At 33.6% G+C, this 26,588-nt stretch overlaps 1 pseudogene; it reads right to left on the bottom strand.

Moving 5' to 3' along the window:
* Positions 1 to 7,986: 7,986 nt before the first annotated feature.
* LOC132799894 (small ribosomal subunit protein uS4c-like) lies at positions 7,987 to 9,315 on the bottom strand (annotated as a pseudogene).
* Between the last annotated feature and the right edge of the window lie 17,273 nt (positions 9,316 to 26,588).

Here is a 26,588-nt window from a genome sequence, read left to right as displayed (position 1 = left end):
TCAATAACCTTATTAATATCCCCTAAACTCAAATAAAAATTGCTACTTAACCTTTCCTTTCTTTCTTTTTCTTTTCTTCCCTTGGATTGGCGCAAACCGTCGGATTTCTCTTCCTTCTCCAAGCTCGCGGGTTTACCACTTCCTTTTCCCTCTCTTTCGGCTTTCCCTTGATCTTTCCACTCAATATGAACCTTAGAAACCTTACCTTGGTCAGCAACCTCAATCTTACCTTCTTGAAAGGATGGTGAAGCCGTTGGTGCCATACTTGATTTTTCCTTGAGCTTTTCGGCTTCTCTCCTTTGTTGCATTTGTAATTGGTCTTTGTAAACCTCTTTAGGAGATAATGGTTCCAGCTTGACCTTCTTCCCTTTAAACCTGAAAACAATACTATTTTCTCGACCAAAATGAGTAGCATCTTTATCAAATTGCCATGGTCTACCTAATAGTATATGACCAGCAATCATGGGTACAATATCACATAAAACTACATCCTCATATCTACCTATATTAAATTTTACTTTGGCTTGTTTGTTTACTTTCATCTCACCACTATCATTAAGCCATTGTAATCTATAAGGTTCTGGATGTTTAATTGTTTTCAAGCCTAATTTATCAACTACAAGATTACTTATCACATTAGTACAACTCCCACTATCTATAATCATGCTACAAATTTTACCTTGTATTTTGCAGCGAGTGTGGAAGATGTTTTCTCTTTGTATCTGCTCTTCATCTTTGTAGACAGCAAGTATTCTCCTTGAAACCAAGCTCAACTCAGCATTAGATGTATCTACAGGTTCGGCTTCATCTTCATTGCAATCCTCCTCTTGCTCAGTTTCAGCCCCACTTTCTTCACTTGCGGATTCCAGCTCACCATCACCCTTTAATACCATGATTCTTCTATTTGGGCATTGGCTGGCTATGTGTCCTCTTCCTTGGCACTTAAAACAAATTATTTCTCTGGATTTTTGAGGTTTAGGATCAGATTTTATCTCACCTCTAAGTGCTTGGACAGATTCGGTCTTGACCTCCCTTCTTGGCTGGTTGGTAGATTCTTCTCCTAATTTCGGCTTCAACTTGTTTTCATAAGTGGAATTGTTTTTCCAGCCACTTGAACTTGTCCTTCTACTGCTAGAAACTCCTCCAAACCGTGTACTAACACCCCTCCTCTTGAATTGGTTCTCAAGCTTAATGGCTACATGCAACATCTCCTCCAATTCCAAGTATTGTTGTAATTCAAGTTGGTTGGCAATGTCACGGTTCAAACCACCAAGAAATCTCGCCATTGTTGCTTCTCTATCCTCATTCATATTCAGCCTCATCATTAACATCTCCATCTCTTTGTAATAATCCTCCACGGACCTACTTCCTTGAGACAAAGATTGAAGCCTTTGATGCAGCAACCTTTGGTAATGAGATGGCACAAACCGCTTTCTCATGGCTCCTTTCATTTGACGCCATGTTGTAATCAAGTCATCACCAACCCTCCTTCGGGTGCTTTGCTCATTTTTCCACCATTGGAGTGCATAATGGCCAAACTCCATTGCTGCCAACTTCACCTTCTTACCTTCCGAATAGTTGTGGCAGTCAAAAATCATCTCCATTTTTTCTTCCCACTCCAAATAAGCTTCGGGATCACTTTTACCCATACAAGGTGGGATATTAACCTTGATATTTCCCAAATCATCATCTGTATCTTCCCTCCTATATCTCCCACGGCCAGCTCTATCTTGGACAGCAAAGGTTTCGTCCATACCTTCCTCAAAGTCACCGTCGAATGGCTCCTCATCAAATTCCTCTCTCGGCCTCTCGCGACCTCCTCGTCCTCGGCCTCGTCCTCCATGGAATTCTTGCCTATTTCTTGTATTCGGCCTTCCTTATGAGGCTTCTAATCCTCCCACTCTTTGACTTACATGCTCAAATTGAGCACTAACCCGCTGTATTGATTCCAAAACAGCTCTCATGTCCACTTGGTCTCCACTTCCGGTAGCTCGGTCATCGCCATGGAATGCTACGGACTCTTCCTCATTGATCCTCAAGGGTGGATCCCCTCTTCTTATTCTAGAATCTGCCATGTTAGTAAAATACTGTAAAAATAAAATAAATCCTCACAATATTCACTCCCTCACGTGTTTCACTCAAACAAGGTCTCAACACTCGTGTTTGCACACTAGTTTCGGCTTTTACCCTCTTTTAAGCTCACACAGTCTTGCCTTTTTCCACTCAATGAATTATCTCAAAGTTCTAATTAAAACACCCACAAAACAGCAATTAGATCACTAGTATGTTTTAATTAAACTTATCAACAAGACAGTAGCAAAAAGTAGGCAATACCGAAAGAATCCAACAAATCCTAATTTTTCGGCTTTCTAGACAAGAAAACACAAAATAATGGGAAAACGTTGGAATTTTTGAAAACTGCACCAGATGGTAGTAGATTATGAGTTCAAGAATAAAATTCCAGGAAAAGAAATTCAAATACGAACAAGAATCAAAGAGAACAAAATTATAGAAAAGTGTTGGTTGTTGTTCTTGTAATTCAAGTTTTGTATCAATTCCTTTATCTAATTTTAATCCAAATAATTTAAGCACCCAAAATCCAAATATCCAGAAGCAAAAATAGTTCTCCAGCAACTCAAATATTGAATAAATAATAAAAAACCAGCAGCTCCAACAAATTGTCAGCAAACAAATCAAACTCCAACAAACCGAAATATTTTTTTTTTCTTCTTTTTTTTTTTGTTTTTTTGTTTTTTGTTTTTTTTTTATTCGGCCTTACCTTCTTTTTTTCTTTTTTTTTTTTTCACTCACAGAACATAAACAACTGCAGTAGCAAGAATAATTACCAAAATTGCAATTCCAACTCCAAAACAAACACCAAACCCGTGACCTCCAAATAAACAAAATGTGCAGTTCTTTTTTTTTTTTTTTAAATGTTGCCGCAAACTTTTTTTTTTTTTCTTGTTTTCATTTTTTTTTTTTGAATATATGAATGCAAATATTTAAGACTAAAACAGCAAAGAAAAATCAACAAAAACCAAATTAACAAGAACAATGATAAAAGACAACCAACAAACTAGGAAACAAAAATATGATAAAACTAGGAAATCCTAATTCAACTAGGAATGAATTTTAATTTTAATTTTTTTTTAAGATGCTGAACGTGTATAGGATGGATGCAACCTTAACCTAATGCTAAAATTGCAGAATAACATAAAAACAAATAAAGTAAATAAAGATAGATCAAACCTGAACAAAATTTAGCTCTGATACCAAATGATACGAACCTAGGACGACCTGCTCCTAAACCCGTATTATATTAGTCCGGATCTTAATTAAGTTCAAGTTCTAATGGATTGGACCACAACCCCTAACGAACCTATGGTTAGAAACGTTGGTATAATGTAGACGCCACAATAGGGGATGGAAAACCTATTGATAAGTCAAGCTAAAACAACCAATTCTCTAATGGTGTTTTAGGTGTTCTCAAAGAACAAAGAGATAATTAATCTCACAAGTATTTTCTTAATCAAATCAAAGTTTTTATTCTTATTGAAAAATAAGCCTTTAAATAGGTTTGAAGAAACAAAATAAACCCTAAAAAAATAATTCGAAACCGGACTCCTATAGGAATTAGGAAACTTGACCGAATTCTAATATGTCCTAAACTAAGTTTCCTAAACTAAATTTGATTAATTAATTCCTTTATTATGAATTAGGAATTAATTAATTTACAATGAAAATAATAAAATAATAACTTTCCTAAACTGATTTGTCCAGAAAATAAATAAATAAAAACTAAAAAGTAATGGTAGTTTCCTAAAACAAAAAGTAGAATAAAATTAGGAAACTATAATACTAGCTTTTTTGACTAATTTGACTTTGACCAATCTTTGACCTCTTTAAGCTCCAAAACAGCTTCTAGATGCTTTGTAGGATGCCAAATAAGCTGAATATGAAGTCCCACACGTTGCCCATGCTTGGAAAAATAAGAAAAGGCTAATACAGTAAAATACAGTAAAGCCAGCAAGCAATACAGCAAATTCAGCCAAATTGTTGATGCTGTCCGTACAAGCCCTTTTTGATTGCATTTGAGGCTGCTTTAACTTGATTCCATGACCTCTTGGGCATATGTATTGAACCCATAAATCATTGGAACCATTTCATGCTTCCCGGACTCAAAAAATGCACCAAAACCGTCACCCGAGTCCGTATTGGCTTCTATTGCTTGTATGAGTAAAACAGGCCTTGGTTCTTTAGATATGGCCAACCCCTCTTGACTATGACTTATTCCTTGTATGAAGACAGCAAGATTGTCCTTGAACTTCTTGGCTTGGGCCCTAGTGATCGGTCCCACCTTCATTTGTATTGGGTCAGCACCCCAGCAGGTTGTTGGTCGAACAGTCTCGGGTGGATTCGCATCACTATCTACCAAAATTTTAACTTCTGGTTCTAGGAAACGAATAATCATTGAGTCCCCTCTTTCTGGACAACACATGCAAAGAGACCCGCCAATAGATGTTTAGACTTAGTTTTTTTATCTTCTATCTCCCATCTAGACTTAGTTTTTTATCTTCTATCTCCTATCAATCTGTTTTCTTTAGTTATTCACTAGAGCAATTATCTATCTATTTTCTTTAGTTATTCACTAGAGCAATTATGATGTGGAAGTCAATCCGGGGCAAGTGTTCAGATCTATAATGACATAGCTGGGGTGTGCTTAACGGGCCTTTTTAATCTTATAAATTTTTTTGGGGGCTTTAAATTGATGCAATTCCTTTTTGTGCAACCTAATGTATTTATATCTCAATTAGAAGTTCCTAAATGAAGACACTTTATGTCTTACATAGAATATATTACTATTACTTTATTCCAACTGTGTGAACAGTCATTAGTCATTACTAAGAGACATACCAGTATTTCCATTTAGTCATTCGAAGGTCTCTTTTACTTCTATTAGTTATTATTACTAACAGTAGAAAAGAAATATATTTTCTAACTTATTTGTATTTCGTTTATCCCTACGAAATAACATACGAAATATAACGATCTTAGATGGAGAAGGGATATAATGAAATTTTTTGATTGGTTCTTCCTAAAAAAATGATCCATTTTATTTGACTGACAGAGACAACAAACAATTCATAAACAGTTCATTATAACAAATAAAAAATAAATAAAATAAAAAAATAGTTAGAATAAAATAGTGTTCTCATTCGAAATGCTTTGTGATCTTCTACTAATTTTGCGCTTCAATATAATTCCCAAGAGTAAGCGCTATAGCCTGTTTCCAATACTCGACAGCTTGGTCGAACCAAGCTTCCGCAATTTCAAAATTTCCTTATCGAATGGCCCGTTCTCCCCGATCAGAATCGGTGGGTAAATTCCTTCCCTTAGAACCGTATTTGAGAGTTTTCGACCTCATATGGCTCAGCAGTCAAATTCTTTTAGTATCTCATTTTTTTAATCTACCATATATAATTGAATAAGATTTCTAATGGATCTATCCCATTTTTTTCTCTCGAGTTAACCGAAAGAGGTTATGAGTTTCAAACTTAAATTTTGCTTAATGATTTAATCAATTTTATCTTTTCTCCCACCTTCATAAAGCGTAAGTATTTCTACTATCATTAGAATTTTCTAAAAGGTAACTATCTCGGTTTCATATATAAATTTGTATAGAATCTTTGAAAGAGACTTTCTTTATAAGAAGGAAAATGCTTACTATCCTTGGGATCTGATGCAACACCGCTGCTCAATACCTTAGGGGTCAACTCTATTACATAAGTGGATTCCAAACTTTTATCTCATATCATGACATAAGTAAGCAATTGTTATTGTATTGGCCTAAAATCTCACGAGATCAATGCTTCCTTTTCAATTAGGCCTTTTATCCACAAAATAAAGTATCTAGGCATACCAATTTAGTCATATTTCCACTTCTATGAAGTGCATTTCTTTACTACTGCTGATAAAAATAATTGATTTGGACGATACATATGTAGAAAGCCTATTTGTTATAGTATTTATTAACGGATTTGCTCTTTCTTTCCCGTTCTATAGTGGAGATAGTCGCACGTAATGACAGATCATGGCCATATTATTAAAAGCTTGTGGTAAGAATGGGTTATACTCTAGTGCCCGAAAATAATATTCCAGAGCTTTCGTATGTTCTCCGTTCCTTTTGTGGATAAAGCCTATGTTATAAAGTGTATAACTTTGATCATAGGGATCGATTTCTAATCACATAGCTTCATAATAATTCTATAAAGCTTTTGTATAATTTCCTTCGGATTGAGCCAACATCCTTTATGGCCGTCGTTTGATTCAAAAAATCTCCGTTTCAGAATTCTGAGTGTCTTTCTCCTAAGGTTGAGAGCGGTAAAATAAAAAAGTATAATTATAAAAAAGAAAAAGGTAGAAAATATATAAAAAAATATAAAATTGATTTATAACTTTATAATTGGTAATTATAATTTATTATAATTATATAATTATTTATAATTATAATAATATATATAATAAATATATTATTTATTAATTATAATTTATTATATAATGTAATTAATTAATTTATTATATATTTTATAATTTATTATAACATAATATTTTATAATATAACAACTAAATAAGAAAGGAAATAATAATAAAAAGAATCAAATCCAACCGTCTCGGTAATAGGTGAATGCCTCTTTCTCTATCCAAGTTGTCGGGATTATTTACAATAAGATATTGGCTACAATGGAAAAGGTCTTATCAATAAAATTTGCATTTATTCCAGATCTAGACATAGGTAGAAATCCATTCTATAATTTTTTTGAATTACCCTTCGTGTTGTGAGAAAATAATCCCCAAATAAAGGGAATTGGATAATACGAAATAACATAAAAATAGACTCATTAAAAAAGAAGACCTTCCACTCAAATTCTTTCTTTTTCTTTTTGATAGGAATCAATAAAAACCAAGAAATATTTGAATCCGATTATATTTCTTTCAAATGTAAGTATAGTAAAATATACTAATAAAAATATAGTAGTAATATAAAGTAGTAGTAAAAGAATGAAAGGAACTATTCCTATTTCATCGAAGTTGAAGAATCAAAGAAATATTCCTTCAGATTAGGATAATTAAGAAGTTTTGATCGAATTATGATCCAAAAAGAGAAGAAAAAGAAGTGAATAATCATTCTATGATGGATGAAAATAGACTAGCCGTCCATTTTGTGTTTTGTATATTGTGCGTATAATGGGTATACGTTGTACAATCAAATATAAAAACCCCATGACGTTTCCTAAATTTGGAATAAGTCTATGGGTCCAAAGTTGGGATAAGGGGTTGAAAGATCTAAAACTGGAAAGTCATTTTAGAATTTTTATGAAAATGCACTAATAATCTAAACTAAATATAATAATGATCTAAAACTATCCATTAAACATACTCTTAAAAAATAGATTGCTCAATGTATTCGTTCCAATTCAGTTATTTAATCCGGTATAAATATTAGAAAAGGTCGGGAGTATTGTCTTCGTACACATAAATCTTTATTTATTGTTTTTCACAAAAAACATTATTTTTCCCCATGCGTTGAAGGAAGGTTTTATCTTTAATTTAATAAAAGTTTTTCTATTAAGAAAAAAATAGTGTACATACATATCCAAAAATTGAATATGAATAACTCACTATTCACTTGGTTTCTGAACCATAATCATTATGTAGGAGAGATGGCCAAGTAGTTGAAGGTGTAGCATTGGAACTGTTATGTAGGCTTTTGTTTACCGGGGGTTCGAATCCCTCTCTTTCTGTACCCTTTACCTAATTAACCAATGTTACTGATCGCAATGTAGCAAATAACAATGGATACCATTATTCCAACAGTTAGCCCTCTCTTTCCTCTCTTTGATATAGATTCTCTATTCCTAATACTAATTTCTACGGTATGGAAAATATTGTAATGTAAAGAAGGGACAAAGAATGAAAATCACCATACTAATCTATGATACATGAATGGGAGAAAAATCCCGGATCAAAACCCCTGTTCTTATATTGTAGGGGGGTATCCGAGCCCCTGTTCTTATATTTTAGTTCGGTTTCAGTCTGATGAGAATAATATTCTACAACTAGCAATTCATCTATTTTCAAACCGACCCATTTAGCATCTATTATTTGATTGATTAATCCTTTATATTGAAATGGGTGAAGCGTTAAATGTTTTGGCAATTCCTCAAGCGAGGCTAAATCAAGATAATTTTGAACCAGAGCCCTAGATGTTTGTTCATCCCTTACTCTAATGATATCTCGGGGTTTGCAGTGATAACTTGGTATATTTACTATACGACCATTAACTAAAATATGTCTATGGTTAACCAATTGGCGGGCTTGGGGAATAGTAGAAGCCATACCCAATCAAAAAAGTATGTTATCCAAACGCATTTCAAGTAATTGTAGTAAAACCTGACCCGTTGACCCTTTGGTTTTTCCAGTGATACGAACGTATTTAAGTAATTATTGTTCTGTAAGACCATAATGAAAGCGCAATGTTTGTTTTTCTTCTAAACGAATACAATATTGGGATTTTTTACTGGGGCGCAATTGGTTTCTAAGATCGCTTATGGCTCGAGGTTTTTGACTAGTTAGTCCCGGTAAAGCCCCCAGACGACGTATTGTTTTTAAACAAGGTCCTCCATAACGTGACATAAAGACTCCTTATTTTATTGAAATTTCATAAACCTAAACGAAATTAAAACTAAACTAAATGATAAATGAAGTGAAATTTACTGAAGTCTTGGAGTACAAAGAATAATTAGATGAATTGTATCAATATCCAAGAATAATTAGATGAATTGTATCAATATCCGGACTGTATTGTATTGTATATATAATATATATATATATATAAATATTATTTATTATTGTGTATCATTTTTATGCAATACAATAATAAATTTTATAATATATTTTATAAAAAAATATAAATAAGCAATATAATAAATAAGCAATATAGCAATAAATAATAAAAGTTCTTTTCTTCATTGATTTGTTTCACAGAGATCGAACTTTTAGTTTCTTTTTTTTTATTATTATTATAAATGGGAGTTTCTATGAGATAATAAAGAGATAATAGATCGGTGACCCTTGGTAAGGTAAAAGGGTCAGAAGCCTTTTCATTATTCTTATTATCTCAACATTCTTATTATCAGTTTTGTAAAAAAAAATAAAAAAAAAAATCAAACAGATGGAGAAAAGCCAGCTATCAGAATCGAACCGATGACCATCGCAAATGTTATGCTCTAACCTCTGAGCTAAGTGGGCTCGCATAAATTCATATGACTGGAGAGAAGAATCTAGAATAGAAATTCAAAGAAATATTGGATATTTGAATATTATAAAAAAATAGCAATTAACATAACAATTAATATAGCTATGTAATTTCGATTTTTTTACCAACTATATGTTTATCAATAATCAATATCTTGATTAGATAGTAAGATTTTTTTTTTCGTGAATTAAAAAAAGACTTTGTAATTATTTTTTACTATTATAATATTAATGTTTATAATATAAAAAAGATTAAAAAGATTATAATTATTATAATAAAGAATTAATATTATAAAATATTATAATAAAAAATTTCCTTTTTAGTCCTTTTTTTTTTAATGTTATTTATGTTATTGTTATAAAAGGTCTGCCCTAAGAAAAAGGGAAGAAGAAGAAAAAAATGAAAACGAAAAATACAATCCAATCTATATAAACGCAATCCAGATCATAATGAAACATTCCAATGTTTTCATTCGGAAAGGTGAAAGCTAAAATGAAAAAAAAGAATCGACTGTTCAAGTATTCAAAATTACACGCAAAAAATGATAGAAATAGGGGCATAGCATGTTAGCTTATACATCTATCACATATATATTTATGTATAATATTATTATGTATAATAAATATGCATAATATATATGTGGCATATATCCATATATATTGTATATTGAATTTAAGTTCGTATTGAATGTAATTTCGAATACAAAATTGATAGAATCTTTTTTGATTGGACCAAATATGAGTATCCGATAGAGATGAAAGAAGATAGACAATAAATCCAAATTGGGAGAAAATGCCTTTCAATATGGAACTGCTATCTAATATAAATAAATGATAAAGAAGAGTAGCATCAAGACCTTAATAAAAAAAAGGGGGGGAGGGGGGAGATATGGCGAAATTGGTAGACGCTACAGATTTAATTGGATTGAGCCTTGGTATGGAAACCTACCAAGTGATAACTTTCAAATTCAAAGAAACCTAGAATTATAAATGGGCAATCCTGAGCCAAATCCTATTTTATGAAAAGAAACAAGGATTCAGAAAGTGATAATAAAAAAGGATAGGTACAGAGACTCATTGGAAGCTATTCTAACAAATGGAGTTGGCTGCGATACATTAGTAAATGAATCCTTCTATCGAAACTCCGAAAAGGATGAAGAATAACCCTATATATATGTATATGTATTGAAATACTATTATACATGTATACGTACTGAAATACTATCTCCAAGCCAAATGATTAATGATGACCAAAATAATTTTTATTTATTTATATGTTTATATGAAAAATGAAAGAATTGCTGTGAATCAATTCCAAGTAAAAAAAAATGGAATATTCATTAATCAAATTATTTACTCCATCATAATATGATGGATCTTTTAAAAAATTGATTAATTAGACGAGAATAAAGAGAGAGTACCATTCTACATGTCAATATCAACAACAATGAAATTTATAGTAAGAGGAAAATTTATCGAATTTAGATATCATGAGGGTTCAAGTCTCTCTATCCCCTAAAAGGCCGATTTGATTCCCTAATTTTTATCCTATACTCTCATTTCGTTAGCGGTTCAAAATTCGTTATGTTTCTCATTCATAAATTTTTTTCTTTTCACAATCCTTGTGATATATATGATACACGTACAAATGAACATCATTGAACAAGTAACCCTGAGTGTAAATTGGAATGATCATATTATCACTCGTACTGTACTGAAACTTACAAAGTCTTCTTTTTTTTTTTTCTTTTTTTTTTTTTAAGATCTAAGAAATTCCACCAAGGCCTGGATAAGACTTTGTACTCCCCTTTCCATCTTTTCAATTGACATAGACCCAAGTAATCTATTAAAATGAGGATGATGCATCGTGAATGGTTAGGATAGCTCAGCTAGTAGAGCAGAGGATTGAAAATCCTCGTGTCACCATTTCAAATCTTGTTCCTAGCACATGGATTGTTTGTATGAGTATTGATTCTACAAATTGGTTGACATACATATTCATTAATTAATAGTATAGATCATGATACATGTTTATCCATCTAAGCGGCTGGAGAGATGAGTAAAGCGTATCTAAAGAAACAAAAAGATTTTGTTTCCTCGTCGTTTTATCTATTCATTCATATTGTGTCTCCTCTCATTCCCAAAAAGTGGTACTACTTCTTCTATATTGCAAGGGGAGTTGAAGGGTACGAATAGCCAAGATTCGTTTCAGATATAATACAAATAGAATCTGATCCCTTGCATTCATTTGTTTAGATTTTCTTTTCATATTCTATTTCCCCATTTCCCCCTATGTTGTTACTTCCTGGGTTGTTACTTTCTGGAACCCATCTAAATGATGTGCGTGGTACATAGTTCTGCATCATTAACTATTTCATCCTATTAAATCAGCTCAGCTCATGTGGAAAAAGTATCTTTCAAAATTTGAAAATCGTACTGAATCCCTCTAATTTAATTGTTTATTTATTATTTTTTTATTAGAATTTCTTTATTTTTAGCCTATCCTTTTTTTTAAATTATACATAATATATGAAATGAATGAAACTTTAGCTCTTTGATCTATAAAAACACAAAAAAAAAAACGAACTAATATTCTTTGAATATCTGCAGTTGTAGAAGTGAAGATGAGTTTCTGATTATTCGATGAGCAAGTTGTAGTTCATAAAAATCATGGGCAATATAATCCTTACGTAAAGGCCATCCTATCCAACTTTTCGACATTAAGATACGTTGTGGATGTGGATGATTATTATAAGAGGTTCCCAACATATCATATGATTCCCTTTCTTGAAAATCAACACTTTTCCAAACCCAGAAAACAAACGGAATTCTAGGATTCCTCCTTGGGGCAAATACTTTTATGCATCCTTCTTACGTTGATCTATACCATACTTTATTCACGTAAGATGATACACACTGGCCAACAGTCCACCTGGTGCTACATCATAGGCACATTGGGAGCGTAGATAATTGTAACCATATACATATAAAATGACATCAATTGAATGCCAATCCTTGGGCTTTATTTGTAAGTCTCTATTCCTTGGTAATCGAAGCCCAAAAATCTATGAACTAGCCCATGTTTGACTAACCAAGCAGATAAATGACCCTGCATGTTTTTTATCTCTCCCGTATTTTTATTTGTATTGTATAAGTAGTTTATTTGTATAAGAATTATAAGTATTTGACATTTACGATTACGATGACATTTATAAAGATTGGCTTGCTGTTTCGTATTCTGTATCTATACAAAAAAATAAATAAGCTCCTGCCTAATTCACTAATTCATGGGAAGATATTGAACTTTTGTATTTGAAAAGTGTTTTTGGGGGGATCTCTGAAGTAGATGGTGGTTGATAGAGTAATCCTTGATTATAATTTCCCGTATGAGTACTGCGTCCAACACGAAACTTGTGGTTGTAGTAAAACTTCGATTCACCTATTAAGATCTAATTCAATCTTCATTGATTTCTCAAGATATTTTCTTCCGAAGTTTTGTTATAGCATCTATAACGGCCTATGGTTTAGGTGGACAACTGGGCAAATAGACATCTACGGGAATCAACTTATCGACCCCCCGAACAGTACTTTAAGAATCAGTACTGAACATCCCCCTTGTTATTGTACATGCTCCCATAGTAATAACATATATCGGTTCAGACATTTGTTCATATAATCTCACTAAGGAAGGGGCCATTTTCATTGTTACTATACCCATTATTAAAATTAGGTTAGCCTGTCTAGGACTAGATCTTGGCACTAGCCCATAACAATCAAAGTTGAATCGCGATCCTATTAATGAAGCAAATTCAATAAAGCAACAACTGGTACCATAGAGAAGCGGCCATAAACTGGAGAGTCTTGACCAATTTGAAAGATCACCTGATGTAGTTGAAATAACTAAATTTTGGATTGTTCAATTAAGGAAGGGAAAAACTCAATAATGGAATTCATAACTGTTTCAAATACATTTTTTTATTTATTGTCTGATGAATATTCAAGAGTTAAGACCATTCCAAAGCTCCTTTTTACCATGCATAAATTGAACCAACAATTAGGATAAACGTGAAAATTAAAGCTTCTATAAATATGGATGCCCCCAATACATCAAAACTCATTGCCCATGGATAAAGAAAAACCGTTTCAACATCCAAAACAACAAAAACGAAAGCAAACATATAATAACAGAGTCGAAATTGTAACCAAGCATCCCCCATTGGTTCTAATCCTGATTCATAACTCAAAAGTTTTTCGGGTCCTTTGCTGGGGCCTAAAACTCTGGAAATCAAAAATGCCAAAATAGGAATAACACTTGATATTATTATAAATGCCCATAAAATACCATATTCGTAAAGCAAAAACATAAATGTACTCCAATTGATAATGTGGAAAATATACCGGATTAATTGATTTGAATTGGAATTAATTGTCAAGTCATCTATAATTGCTTAGTGCTGTGGTATATGTCTCGTTTCAAGATTATCCATAGCCATTATAAACTATAATTCTAATTCCATTTTATTTCTATTGCCTATAACATTTATTTCGATATAGATAGAATACATATTGTTTATATTGCTCTTATACAAATAAACCTCACTTGGTTTCGCCTCACTTCAGATAATCTGATTAGATTATCTCTAAATCTAACTAAATCTAAAGAATTAAAGAAAAGGACTTCAAAATTTAAATTTTTTTTTTTAGTTCTTTCTATATTTCTATTCTATATTATAAATAAAATTCCAAATTAGAATTAATTCTAAATTAGAATATAGAATATTATATAAATTATCAAAAATTATTAATATTTTAATATTCTATAAATAATAATTTTTTTCTTTTTTATATTATAATTATAATTATAGGTGTTAGGTTTATAGGACTATACGGACTCGAACCGTAGACCTTCTTAGTAAAACAAATCAAACTTATTATTATCAAAATAATTTGAACTGTTTCAAAGACCCAACATGCATTTTTGTGCATTGGACTCTTTCGTTAATCGGTTAGTCTACCATATTTTTTGAACGACAGAAAGATAAAAAGATGGCTCCATGTGCCCTGATTCATTATGTGAATTCCAATCCTGGAGCACTACCAAAGTGTTTCGAAGAAGGTTTATTCTGACATAGGTCTACTTCTGGCCTTGATCAAATTAAGTTAATGGGGTCTCTATCACCCCGTTTGAATCAAATATGAAACTTCATACACCGTAAAGTTTGTAAGATAGAACGAAAATATAATTTTTTTTTTTAGGTCCTTATACTCATTATGCCTAGCATTGAATAAATAGGGTATTCACCTTATCACTATCTCAACTTAATGATGGGTTCTATATTGGCGCCTACATGGGTGCTCGAATCCGAATCGGACCAAACCTCTAAAAGACATCAACTTTTCAATAAGATCAAATCTTTTGATTCCATGATGGACTCCTCTGAAAAACATTGGCGTGCATGTAAACAAAGTGCTCTACCTAACTAAGCTGTAGCCTTTATGCTTGTGATACATATTTTATCATGTAGATAATTTAGATGCAAATTGGCCCGTGCCCACACAACCGACAATCCTCTTGGGTTCTGATCTGATACGGATGAAAACTGAGTCGATCACTAGGGCTCAAGCTAAGAGATTGAGGGAAAAATTTGCTGCCTTTATCCAGGGAGTAACTCATACTCAAGAGGGCTTGTCCATACTCGAAGATCCAAGACTTGTTTTGAGCATACAAGTGGTGGAAGTTGATACGGACACGGGTAGCGATTTTGGTGCATTTATGGAGTCTGGGCAGCATGAAATGGTTCCAATGCTTCATGGATTCAATACATATGTATAAGAGGTCATGGAACCAATTCAAGGAAGATTCAAAGGCATCCAAAAAGGGGCTATGCACACAACATGACAATTTGGCCGGTTTTACTGTATTACCCGCTGCTTTACTGTATTTTACTGAGTTGGCTTTTTCTTTTTCCTCCAATCAAGGGCAATGTGTGGTACCTTAGGATCAGCTTATTTGGTATCCTACAAAGCATATGGGAGCTAATTTGGAGCCTATGTTGGTCAAAGATTTGTTAAAGTCAAGTTAGTAAAAGAGATAGTATTTTAGTTTCCTAATTTGATTTCTACTTTTTGTTTTGGGAAATTACCTTTACATTTGGTTTTTATTTATGTATTTTCTGGAAAAATAAGTTTAGAAAAGTTATTATTTTATTATTCTCATCGTAAATTAATTAATTCCTAGTTCAAAATAAAAGAATTAATTAATCAAAACTAGTTTAGGAAAGGAGAGAGAAAATTCGGCCATGCTAGTTTCCTAATCCTATATGCTGGTTTTCCCTTTTGTTTTTAGGGTTTTATTTTGTTTTCTCTTAGCCTATAAAAGGGATTGTTTCTGAGGAAGAACACACCATTAATAATATTCAGAATTTATTTTGTGAGATTGAATTTCTCTTTGTTCTTTTGAACACCTAAAACACCATTAGTGAATGAGTGTTCTAGTTTAACTTACCAATAGGATATCCGTCACCTATTGTGGCATCTTCATTATGCTAAGATTTCTGGTCGCAGATTGGTTAGGGGTCAAGGTGACCATTAGAACTTGAACATAATTAGATCTAGGCTAATATAATACAGGTTTAGGTGCAGGTTGTCCTAGGTTCGTATCATTTGGTATCAGAGCTGAACTTTGTTCAGGTTTGACCTATCTTTATTTGGTTTCTTCATTTTTGTGTTAATCTGCAATTTTAGCATTAGGTTAAGGTTGTTTCTTCATTTTCTTGGAAATTTAGTTTGTTGTTGACTTTATTTGCGGCTTTAGTCTTCAATATTTGCTTTCATATATTAAAAAAAAAAAAAGAAAAGAGAAAGGAAAGAAAAGCCGAACAAAAAAAAAAAAATGGACAATTTGTATTTTGTTTGGGAGGTCATAGGTTTGGTGATTGTTTGGTGTTGGAATTGTAATATTGAAGTTGATTCTTGCTACTGCGGTTGTCTTATGTTCTGTGAGTTAAAAAAAAAAAAAGGAGAAGAAGGAAAAAGCCAAATAAAAAGAAAAATTCGGTTCATTGAATTTGGTGTTGAAATTTGTTGCTGGAAATTTCTTGGAGCTGCTGTTTTGTTGATTATTTATTCAATAGTTGGAGTTTCTGGAGAATTATTTTTGTTGCTGGATATTTGAATTTTGGGTGCTCAAATTTATTTGGATTAAAACTAGTTAAAGGAATTGATACAAAACTAGAATTACAAGAACAACAACCAACACTATTCTTTAATTTTGTTCGAATTGATTCTTATTCGAGTTTGAAATTCCTTTTCTAAATTTTTATTCTTGAACCTTTAATTTCTTACCATCTAGTCTAGTTTTTATTGATTCCAAAATTTTCATGTAATTTGCCTCATTTTGCCTAGAAAAGCCAAAATTTAGGTATTTTAAATTCATTCGATATTACTTGATTTTTACTATTGTTTTGTTGATAAGTTTAATTAAAAATATTCGTGATCTAGTTGCTGTTTTGTGGTTATTTTAATTAGAACTTTGAGATAATTCTTTGAGTGGAAAAAGGCAAGAGTGTGTGAGTTTAAAAAAGGGTAAAAGCCGAAACTAGTGTGAAAATATGAGTGTTGAGGCCTTGATTGAGTGAAACACGTGAGGGAGTGATTTTTGGTGATAATTTATTTTATTTTGCATTATTTATACTAACATGGAAGATTCAAGGTTAAGAAAAGGAGATCCACCACCAAGAATGAATGAAGAAGAATCCATCGGATTGCATGGTGATTCCCGAGCTACAGGGAGTAGCGGCCAAACGGACATAAGGGCTGTTTTGGAGTGACTATAGCGGATGAATGCTCAAGATGACAACATAAATCAAATGATGGATAGAATAGAAACATCTCATGGTGGACCAAAATTGAGGCCAGAGTTCCATGGAGGTAGAGGAGGCTGTGGGCGACCTAGAGAGGAGTTTCAAGAGGAAAATTTTGGAGATGATTTCAAAGAAGGAATGGATGAAACACTTGCTGTCCAAGAGAGGCTAGGCCATGGGAGGCATAGGAGAGAGGAGGTAGATGATAATCTTGGCAACATCAAGGTAAACATACCACCTTTCATGGGAAAACGTGACTTGGAGGCGTACTTGGAATGGGAGGAGTGAATGGAGATGATTTTTGATTGTCACAACTATTCGGAGGCCAAGAAAGTTAAATTGGCAGCAATGGAGTTTGGACATTATGCACTCCAATGGTGGACTAATGAACAAAACACTCAAAGGAGAGTAGGTGACGAATTGATCACTACATGGTAACAAATGAAATGAGCCACAAGGAAGCAATTTGTACCATCACACTATCATAGGTTGCTGCATCAAAAGCTTCAATATTTATTTCAAGGAAGTAGGTCCATGGAGGATTATTACCAGGAGATGGAGATGCTTGTGATGAGGTTAAGCATGAATCAAGATAGAGAAGCAACCATGGCAAGGTTTCTTGGTGGATTGCCAGATAGCCAATCAACTAGAATTGCCAGATAGCCAATCAACTAGAATTGCAACAATTTGTGGAATTGGAGGAGATGTTGCATGTGGCTATTAAATTAGAGCATCAATTTGAGAGAAGGGGTGTAGGCTCATAGTTTGGAGTTGTTTCCAATAGAAGAAGATCAAATCCAAGTGGCTGGAGAAATAATCCTACCTTTGAAAACAAGCCAAAGCCGAAAGTTGGAGAAGAAAGTTCAAATCGATTGAAGAGAGAGGCTAGAACCGAATCTGTCCAAGCACTAAAGAATGAGGTAAAATCTGATCCTAAACCTTCAGATCAAGAGAAATTATTTGTTTTAAGTGCCAGGGATGAGGACACATTGCTAGCCAATGCCCGAATAAAAGAATCATGGTGTTAAAGGTTAATGGTGAGCTAGAATCGGAAAGTGAAGAAAGTGAGTGTGAGACCAAACAAGGAAAGGAAGAACTTGAAGATGAAGCCGAGACACTCCATGCACCCAATGCTGAATTAAACTTGGTTTCCACGAGAGTACTTGCTGTATACAAGGATGAGGATCAAGTTCAAAGGGAAAACATCTTCCACACCCGATGTGAAATCCAAGGTAAATTTTGTAGTATGATAATTGATAGTGGGAGTTGTACAAATGTAATTAGTAACATTGTGGTTGATAAATTAGGCTTAGCAACAATTAAACGTCCCAAACCTTATAGGTTACAATGGCTTAATGATAGTGGTGAGATGAAAGTGAATAAACAAGCCAAGGTAAAATTTAGCATAGATAAGTATGTGGATGTTGTTTTGTGTGATGTTGCGCCTATGCATGCCGGATATATTCTATTAGGTAGACCATGGCAATTTGATAAAGATGCTATTCATTATGGTCGAGAGAATTGTATTTCTTTTAGATTTAAATGAGCCATTGACTCCCAAGGAAGTGTATAGAGACCAATTACAAATACAACGAAGAAGGGAGGCCAAAAAACTCAAGGACAAAGCTAGTCTGGCACCAACAGCTTCAAAACCATCCAAGAAGGTAAGTCCAAGCTTGCTGTCCAAGATAAGCATTATAAAACACAAACTTAGTGGGAAAACCATGAGAAATCTAAAAGGGGAGTGAGAAAAATAGAGAAACCCGAGAGCCATAGTGAGAAACCCAAGGGAAAGGAAAGGTGTGTAGTGGCCGAGAGAGAGAAAGGAAAAGAAAGAAAAGAAAGGAAAAATAAAAATTTTTATTTAAGTTTTAGGGATGTTAACAAAGCTATCTTCAGTAAGAAACCATTGCCGATCATGATTTATAAAGATAATTATTTTAATGATCAAGCTAACTTTGAAGAACTTGAATTGCCAAATTCAATTCTTTCTCGTTTGCAAGCTTTTGGAGATGTCTTTCTGGATGGAACTCCAAATGGATTACCACCTATTAAAGGGATTGAACATCAAATTTACTTTGTTCCAGGGGCTTCCATACCAAATAGACCTACATATAGAACTAATCCCAAAGAAACAAAGGAGCTACAAAGGTAGGTAAGTGAGCTGCTTGATAAAGGGTACATTCATGAGAGTATGAGTCTATGTGTTGTTCCTGTTTTATTAGTGCCTAAAAAAGATGGTTCTTGGAGAATGTGTGTCAATTGTAGGGCTATAAATAATATCACCATCAAATATAGACATCCAATTCCTAGATTAGATGATATGCTTGATGAATTGCATGGTGCTTGCATGTGTACTTTGATGATATTTTAGTGTATAGTCGAAACTTAAATGAGCATGTAGAACATCTTAGGCAAGTTTTCAATATTCTTAAGAAAGAAAGATTGTTTGCTAACATGAAAAAGTATGACTTTTGCAAAGATGAGCTTGTTTTTCTAGGATTTATAGTAAATGCGGCAGGAATCAAAGTTGATCAATCCAAAGTTCAAGCAATCAAGGAGTGGCCAACACCAACATCTATCATGCAAATGAGGAGCTTTCATGGTTTGGCAAGTTTCTATCGAAGATTTGTCAAGGACTTTGGCACCATCGCACCACCTTTGAATGAAGTTGTAAAGAAGAATGTTGGCTTTAAATGGGGGGAAGTACAAGAAAAATCTTTTAATTTGTTGAAAGAAAAATTATGTAATGCACCTTAACTAGTTTTGCCAAATTTTTGCCGACTCCTTCTTATCCTTGGGTAGATTTGTCTATGGATTTTATTCTTAGTTTTCCTAGGTCAAGGACAGTAAGGATTCAATTTTTTTTGTTATAGATAGATTTTCTAAGATCGCACATTTTATTGCATGTAATAAAACTGATGATGCATATAATGTTGCTAATTTATTTTTCAAAAAAATTGTGAGATTGCATGGAATCCTAGGACTATTGTTTTGGATAGGGATGCTAAGTTATTAAGTTATTTTTGGAAAACTTTGTGGGCTAATTTAGGTACTAAGCTTTTATTTTCAACTACTTGTCATCCACAAACTGATGGACAAACCAAAGTAGTGAATAGAACTTTGTCTACATTGTTGAGAGCATTAATTACTAGAAATTTAGGAACTTGGGAGGAATGTTTACTACATGTTGAATTTTCTTATAATAGATCTTTGCATTCAGCAACTAAATTTACTCTTTGAAATTTTTTATGGGTTTAATCCTTTAAATCCATTAGATTTAACACCTTTATCTTTAAGTGAACGTGCTAACCCAGATGGAAAACAAAAAGCTGATTTTGTGAAGCAGATTCATGAAAAGACTAAGGCAAATATTGAGAGGAGGACCGAGCAATATGCAAGGAACGCTAATCAAGGCCGAAAACAAGTTTTCTTTGAACTGGAGATTTGGATTTGGTTGCACCTAAGAAAGGAGAGGTTTCTCGAGCAAATGAAGTCCAAGCTTATGCGGCGTGGAGATAGACCTTTTCAAGTTTTGGAGCGGATAAATGACAATGCTTACAAACTTGATTTGCCGGGTGAGTATAATGTTAGTGCTACATTTAATGTTGCTGATTTTTCTTCTTTTTTCTGTATGTTATGATTTATATTTGAGGGCAAATCCTTTTCAAGAGGAGGGGAATGATGCGAATCTGCCCGTGCTCGCACAACTGACAACCCTCTAGGGTGCTGACTCGATAAGGATGAAGACCAAGCTGATCACTAGGCCTTAAGCTATGAGTTTAGGGACAACCTTGCTGCCTTTATCCAGGGATTAATTCATACTCAAAGGTGCTTGTTCATACCCGAAGATCCAAGACCTGTTTTGAGCATACAAGTGGTGGAAGCCGATATGGACTTGGGTAGCAGTTTTAGTGCATTTATGGAGTCCGGGCAGCATGAAATGGTTCCAATGCTTCATGTATTCCATAAATATGTCTAAGAGGTCATGGAATCAAGTCAAGGCAGCTTCAAAGGCATCCAAAAAGGGGCTGTGTGCACAACATGACAATTTGGCCGGTTTTGCTGTATTACCCACTAGCTTTACTGTATTTTGTTGAGTTGGATTTTTCTATTTCCTCCAAGCAAAGGCAACATGCGGGACTTTATGATCAGCTTATTTGGCATACTACAAAGCATATGGAAGTTGATTTGGAGCTTAAATTGGTCAAAGGTTGGTCAAAGTCAACTTAGTCAAAAAGATAGTATTTTAGTTTTCTAATTTTATTTCTACTTTTTGTTTTAGGAAATTACCTTTACTTTTGGTTTTTATTTATTTATTTGCTGGATAAATAAGTTTAAGAAATTTATTATTTTATTATTCTAATTGTAAATTAATTAATTCCTAATTCAAAAGAAAGGACTTAATTAATCAAAATTAGTTTAGGAAAGGAGAGAGAAAATTCGGCCATGCTAGTTTCCTAATCCTATTGGCTGATTTTCCCTTTTATTTTTAGGGTTTTATTTTGTTTTCTCTCTGCCTATAAAGGGCTTGTTTTTAGGAAGAACACACCATTAATAATATTCAGAATTTATTTTGTGAAATTGAATTTCTCTTTGTTCTTTTGAACACCTAAAACGCCATTAGTGAATGACTGCTTTAGTTTGACTTATCAATAGGATATCCATCACCTATTGTGGCATCTTCATTATACCAAGGTTTCTAATCATAGGTTGGTTAGGGGTCAAGGTGACCATTAGAACTTGAACATAATTAGATCCGGACTAATATAATATGGGTTTAGTCTAGGTCGTCCTAGGTTCGTATCAAATTTCTTATCAAGATGAATATTACATGATCCAACATCATACCTCTTTGATTCATTTGATTGGTATTACTTATAAACAATATTCCTTTGATAATCTATCAATGTGATAGGTCACACTTGTTTCTCTTTATGATGATAAATGACCTACTTAACTCAGTGGTTAGAGTATTGCTTTCATACGGCGGGAGTCATTGGTTCAAATCCAATTGTAGGTAGAACTTATTCGATACCAACGTGAATAGTCTCTAATACATTTTTCTGCTCATGCTCTTTTATTGATTTTGTATCTTTTTCATCCTAATCTATTTATCTATTTAGTTTTGAATTAAATATTTTTTTGTTTCACTAGAAGTCGATTATACTTGATCATATTTTATTTTTATTCATTTTCAACCGGTAGAAGCAAACAAAATAAGGTGCATACATAGAACTTCTGATAGCCTCTACTCGTGTCCTAGCTCATCTAAGAGCGAGATTTGCTTCAATTGTTTTTCTCTTGCCTTTAACTTTACTCAAGTTAGCTACTACTATTTCAAAAGTTTGTTGAGCTTCCTATGGATCCATGTCACTACCCTTCTCCGTGTCATTTACTAAAACAGTGATCTCATTATTGCCTATCCTAGTAAAACTACCCATCAGAGCCATCGTTAACTGATACGAACCTAGGACGACCTGCTCCTAAACCCGTATTATATTAGCCTGGATCTCAATTAAGTTCAAGTTCTAATGGAATAGACGTCAACCCCTAACCAACCTGTGGTTAGAAACCTTGGTATAATGTAGACGCCACAATAGGGGATGGAAAACCTATTGATAAGTCAAGCTAAAACAACCAATTCTCTAATGGTGTTTTAGGTGTTCTCAAAGAACAAAGAGATAATTAATCTCACAAGTATTTTCTTAATCAAATCAAACTTAATTCTTATTGATAATGAAGCCTTTAAATAGGCTTTGAAAAGACAACTTGAAAACCCTAGAACATAAAGAAAACCGGCCACCACACATAAAGAAACCTAGTTGGCCGAAACTATACTTCCTTTCCTAATCTAAGTTTGATTAATTAATTCCTTTATATTAAATTAGGAATTAATTAATTTACGATGGAAAGAATAAAATAAAAACCTTCCTAAAGTTATTTGTCCAAAAAATAAATAAATAAAAGCCAAAAAGTAATGGTAGTTTCCTAAAACAAAAGGTAAAAACAAATTAGGAAACTAAAAATGCTAGCCTTTTGATCAAGTTGACTTTGATCAATCTTTGACCTCTTTGAGCTCCAAATCAGCTTCTAGATGCTTTTTAGGTTGAAAACTAAGCTGAATATGAAGTCCCACACGTTGCATATACTTGGAAAAATAAGAAAGGCTAATACAGTAAAATATAGTAAAGCCGGCAAGCAATACAGCAAATTCGGCCAAATTGTTGATGCTGTCCGTACAAGCCCTTTTTGATTGCATTTGAGGCTGCTTTAACTTGATTCCATGACCTCTTAGGCATATGTATTGGACCCATAAAGCATTGGAACCATTTCATGCTTCCCGGACACCAAAAATGTACCAAAACCGTCACCCGGGTCCGTACCAGTCTCCAGTGCTTGTATCAGCAAAACAGGTCTAGGTTCTTTGGTCATGATCATTCCTTCTTGATTATGATTTATCCTTTGAATAAACACAGTGAGGTTATCCTTGAACTTCTTGGCTTGTGCTCTAGTGATTGGTCCAACCTTCATCCGTAACGAATCGGCACCCCAGCGGGTTGTCGGTTATACGGGTTCGGGCGGATTAGCATCATTAACCATTGGTAATTAAGGTGTATTCTCAAAATACTGATATCTATAGCTGTGGCAATAGGTGCGTGGTTTGGTAATAGGCCGATTTGTCCACTATTAGTAGATAAAATATTTCTTTCACTTCTGAATCCTAAACAATTCGTTTCGGGGTCAGTACATAAATATTTAAGGTCATTTCTTCAATTTGCTCTCCGTTTATAAGTTCATAGCCTTCCAGTACCTTTATTGATTTTACCTTCCAAATGAAAAGCTTGTTCAAAGAGACCATCTAATTCACCAAAAATGATCAATTTAAATCCTCTAATTGTTTCTGCTAAACCAACATATTTCCCTTGTGAATCGGTAAATACTTCTGCTACGAAGAAGGGTTGTGATAGGAAACGCTTAATTTTTTGTGCTCTTACTATGGTTAAGCGATCTTCTTTGGATAATTCATCCAACCCAAGGATAGCTATTGATACGAACCTAGGACGACCTACTCTTAAACCCGTATTATATTAGCCCAGATCTTAATTAAGTTCAAGTTCTAATGGAATTGACTTCAACCCCTAACCAACCTGTGGTTAGAAACCTTGGTATAATATAGATGCCATAATAGGGGATGGAAAACCTATTGATAAGTCAAGCTAAAACAACCAATTCTCTAATGGTGTTTTAGGTGTTCTCAAAGAACAAAGAGATAGTTAATCTCACAAGTATTTTCTTAATCAAATCAAAGTTTTTTTCTTATTGACAACTAAGCCTTTAAATGGGCTACAAAGCCACGAAATAAAACGCTAGAACATAAAAAAAACCAGCCACCACACATAAAGAAACCTGGTTGGCCGAAACTCTACTTCCTTTCCTAATCTAAGTTTGATTAATTAATTCCTTTATATTAAATTAGGAATTAATTAATTTACAATGGAAATAATAAAATAAAAACCTTCCTAAAGTTATTTGTCCAGAAAATAAATAAATAAAAGCCAAAAAGTAATGGTAGTTTCCTAAAACAAAAAGTAAAAACAAATTAGGAAACTAAAAATGCTAGCCTTTTGATCAAGTTGACTTTGATCAATCTTTGACCTCTTTGAGCTCCAAATAAGCTTCTAGATGCTTTCTAGGATGCCAAATAAGCTGAATATGAAGTCCCACACGTTGCCCATGCTTGGAAAAATAAGAAAAGGTTAATACAGTAAAATACAGTAAAGCCAGCAAGCAATACAGTAAATTCGGCCAAATTGTTGATGCTGTCCGTACAAGCCCTTTTTGATTGCATTTGAGGCTGCTTTAACTTGATTCCATGACCTTTTAGGCATATGTATTGAACCCATAAATCATTGGAACCATTTCATGCTTCCCAGACTCCAAAAATGTACCAAAACCGTCACCCGGGTCCGTACCAGTCTCCAGCGCTTGTATCAGCAAAACAGGTCTGGGTTCCTTGGTCATGATCATTCCTTCTTGATTATGATTTATCCTTTTAATAAGCACAGCAAGGTTATCCTTGAACTTCTTGGCTTGTGCTCTAGTGATTGGTCCCACCTTCATCCGTAACGGATTAGCACCCCAGCGGGTTATCGGTTGAGCGGGCTCGGGCGGAATCACATCATTCCCCTCCTCTTGAAAAGGATTTGTCCTCAAATCAAGATCATCACCTGCAGCAAAAGGAGTTAAATCAGCAATAATAAATGCAGCACTAACACTATACTCACCTATTAAATTAAGTTTGTAGGTATTCTCGTGAATCCGCTTCAAAACTTGAAAAAGTCCATCCATAGGCGGCATGAGCTTTGACTTTCTTTGTTTAGAAAACCTTTCCTTTCGTAAGTGAAACCAAACCAATTCTCCTGGGTCAAACACTATTACAACAAAATCTAGAAATACATGCTCATTATGGTAAAAATTACACTTTTTAAAGTTAGCAAACAATATTTCCCAAATTTTCAAATTGCCACTAAGTAAATCCCTCAACAATGCAGATAAAGTTCTATGCAATAAAGACATCTTTAAATAAATATCTTTAAAATTCATGGTCAGCAATGATTTCTCATTCATAATTACTTTATTAACATCACCAAAGCTAAGATAAAAATTTATATTTTTCCTTTCTTTTTCTTTCACACTCACTGATTCAATGGGTTTTACATCACTCTCGGTTTTTGCACCAAATTTCTCACTTTCGGGTTTAATATAATTTTTCCACACAACCTGACTATTAGAAGACTTACCTTGGACAGCAACCTCACCTTTTCCCTCTTTATTGGATGGTAGTCCACTTGGAATTTCATTTGGGAAGATATCTCCAAATTCCTTCAAAAGAGAAATCATTGAACTTGGCAATTCAAGTTCTTCAAAGTTAGTTTGATCATTAAAATAATTTTCTTTATAAATCATGACCAACAAAGGTTTCTTACACTCAATAACCTTATTAATATCCCCTAAACTCAAATAAAAGTTGCTACTTGACCTTTCTTTTCTTTCTTTTTCTTTTTCTCTCTCGGATTGGCGCAAACCTTCGGATTTCCCTTCCTTCTCCAAGCTCTTGGGTTTGCCACTTTATTTTCCCTCTCTTTCAGTTTTTCCTTGATCTTTCCACTCAATATGAGTCTTAGAAACCTTACCTTGATCAGCAACCTCATTCTTACCTTCTTGAAAAAATGGTGAAGCTGATACGAACCTAGGATGACCTGCTCCTAAACCCATACTATATTAGCCCGAATCTTAATTAAGTTCAAGTTCTAATGGAATGGACCTCAACCCCTAACCAACCTGTGGCTAGAAACCTTGGTATAATGTAGACACCACAATAGGGGATGGAAAACCTATTGATAAGTG

Source organism: Ziziphus jujuba, chromosome 11 (assembly GCF_031755915.1).
Source record: "Ziziphus jujuba cultivar Dongzao chromosome 11, ASM3175591v1".
Taxonomy (NCBI): Eukaryota; Viridiplantae; Streptophyta; class Magnoliopsida; order Rosales; family Rhamnaceae; genus Ziziphus; species Ziziphus jujuba.
The sequence above is the reverse complement of the archived record's forward strand: the minus strand, read 5'-3'. Positions and strand labels throughout refer to the sequence as shown.